General features: G+C 35.2%; 1 long non-coding RNA gene across 1 annotated transcript; it reads left to right on the top strand.

Annotated features, from left to right (window-relative positions):
- Positions 1-590: 590 nt before the first annotated feature.
- On the top strand, positions 591-2,453 carry LOC104959483 (uncharacterized). Its single transcript, XR_799870.1, has 3 exons — positions 591-652; positions 1,197-1,332; positions 2,429-2,453. It is a non-coding gene; the product is annotated as an uncharacterized lncRNA (long non-coding RNA).
- The last annotated feature ends 385 nt before the right edge of the window (positions 2,454-2,838 follow it).

Raw genomic sequence — 2,838 nt, 5'->3', positions numbered from 1 at the left:
ACCAATAGGAAGGTCAACATAGAAATGTAACCTGTTGAATCATAATAAGAGTTGAATTTTATTTTGAAATGACAGAAAATAATACAAATCTTCAGGTTTCACATGGAAATGCAAACAAGTAGAACACCTGCAACGTGCAAAATGTGATGCTAACTGCACAACATGCTAACGTGTTTAGCTAGACTTAACGGTCATGCATGTCCTAGTAGTACTGCTTCTTTAAACTCACAGTGAGATGGTACAAGTAAAGTAACTTCTCTACTGCATTAGGGAGTATATTCATGGACTAAAACCCCAAATAAAGTGTCTCTCTTACCGACTTGGTAGAGGCGGCCCTCCGGGGAAAAGATGGTGATGTGTCGGTCAAATCCTGCGTTTGAGCCTCGGGACATTTCTGTTTTCTCTCCAGGTGACCTCAGGTGAACTTTAAACACTTAAAATGTCTTTAAAACCCTCCTAAATAACCGATAAATGTGATCCTTTTGACGGTTAGTTAGCAGGGAACAGCATGACGAGGCGGCTTCGGGAGAATAATGGAGGAACTTCAGGGATCTTTTTACTTTCTCTTTCTTTTATACGGCCCTGTGGTGCAGCTGCATGACTGGCCTCATCATTATTATTGGATGGCAGCGATACGGAAGTCAAGTTTGAGGTACTTGTACTTTACTGACTGAGTATTTTCTTTTCCTCCTCCAAATTCTTCAGCTTTCGCGAAAAAGTGTGTATTGTTTTTTTGGGTAACTTTTGAATATTACATTATAATAATACAATCCACAAATAAATGAGCAGGTGTTATTACAGGTTAAGATCAACTGTATTAATCCCTTGTTGCAATTCACAAGCTACCAGGATGTAGTCTTTATGTATATAGTGTCTTTTAAAAAAAATCTGGTCTTTTATAGAACATCAATTAATCAACCATTGTGCGGAGTTTGTTCTCTGAGGTGGAGCTGCATGACTGGCCTCATTCATTATTATTGGATGGCAGCAATAAGGAAGTCAAGTGACTTTACCAGTTAGACTTGCCCTCTCTCTCTCTCACACTTATGTAGAAAGAAATGAATCGAGACGCGCTTCTTAAAAGACACAGAGGATTTTAGAGACTTCTCAAGAGACATATTGAGGGGAGGGTTGGGTGGAAATGGAGATGGAGAAGGAGCCAAGTAAAGACTCTCTCCCCCCCCTCTCTCTCTCAGTGTTTATGAGCGGTCATTCCTCTCTCTTCGCCCACCACACACGCTGCCTGATGTCGGGCAGCAGCAGGGTCGGTTTCTGCCTCAGCGACAAGAAGCGCCGGAGGATCAACCTGCAGGCTTTCGCAGACTTCTGTGCGTAAGTTCATTTGTATTTTTTAAATGAATGTAAACAAGGCTTTCTTTTACGTTGAAGTGGGCCCCCTTTTTTTTGCATTATATTGTACATTTCTTTTTTTAATTATGAGTATCTTTAATATTATTACTCCTATGTTGTATAAATATCTGTAGGCCTACTCTATTTTAGTGTTTTTTCTCATGCACCTTTTTACTTTAAATTCTGACTTTGATATATGTATTTATTTTATTTTCTTATTTCACATTTTTACTTTAACTTCTTATTTCGTCTTAATCATTAACATCTTTAGTGTTAAAATAAACACATGTTTACATTAATAGTTATGTTCCAGTTCAATGTGCACATCTTGACTTAAAGTGGACCTATCATGCTATATTGGGTATTGGATATTGGGATCCTATTTTTATCTTCTTATTGCACATTTTTACTTATTACACATTTTTTATGTTGTTTTTATGTTGCTGTATTACACTGTATAATCTGGTTTTCATCGTTAATATCTGTATTAATGCACAACTTTAATTGTTATAATATAGGCCTACTATATTTTAACATATTTATTGTAGATTTAATCTTCATATTTATACTTATTTTCTTTTTCGTTATTACATTTTAAAATGTAGTTTTCATCATTACCATCTTTATTAATTCTAATGTTATAATATACACATTTTTACACATGCAAAGTATAAATCCACTTATAATTAATCATGTTTTACAACAGGTGAAGATAAACTTTATTGATACCTTGTTGAAATTAAAACGCTAGGCTGTATACACACACACAAACATGAATGCTTTAATAATTATTATAAAATAATACCATATATTTTTTTTAATAGATCCTTGTGGAAAGTACTTTTAGTTCTTTATTTTAACTTCAATAAAAACACTTCTCTATTCACCCTGAATACACTGTCTAGCACTGAATGTGTCACTTTTGATATTTTATGTAAAGTGAATTACATGAATTGATTTAATTGTATGTGTATGTGTTAGAAACTTTACCTCACTCATTGTCAGCCATGCCTTGCATCAGAGGATCCTATGTTAACGCCTCCATTTAAATAGAAACACTTCACTGTCTTTCCTGCAGGGGCCATGGAGTGGAAGTGGTGGAGGTGAGAGCTTTTATTCACGTCCATATAAAGTGTGAGGAGCCTGACGTTGTGATGTTTGTGTGTGCATCTCGTCTCAGTGTGCTCATTAAATCTGACTCAATGCTCAATGCTTTTCTTTGTATAGAATCATACAACCTTCATATCCACATATTGAATTTCATTATGTTAAGAAGTTATGAGTAAAGTATGAACCTATAGTGTTCAAAAGATTCAAAGGTTTTATTGTCATGCACAAAGCTACAGTGTAGAAATGGCAATGACATTCTTCTGACCTGAGTTCCTCCAACAAAGCAACAAATATAATAAAACACAAAAGTACAAAATAAAAAGTAGTGCAAACAGTCTATTTCAATAGAAGTGACCATAGCTTGAGAAAACAGTGCAC

Source organism: Notothenia coriiceps, unplaced genomic scaffold (genome assembly GCF_000735185.1).
Source record: "Notothenia coriiceps isolate Sejong01 unplaced genomic scaffold, NC01 NC01_scaffold00001161, whole genome shotgun sequence".
In the NCBI taxonomy this organism is placed as follows: domain Eukaryota; kingdom Metazoa; phylum Chordata; class Actinopteri; order Perciformes; family Nototheniidae; genus Notothenia; species Notothenia coriiceps.
This window is presented reverse-complemented; position numbering and strand designations above follow the sequence as displayed.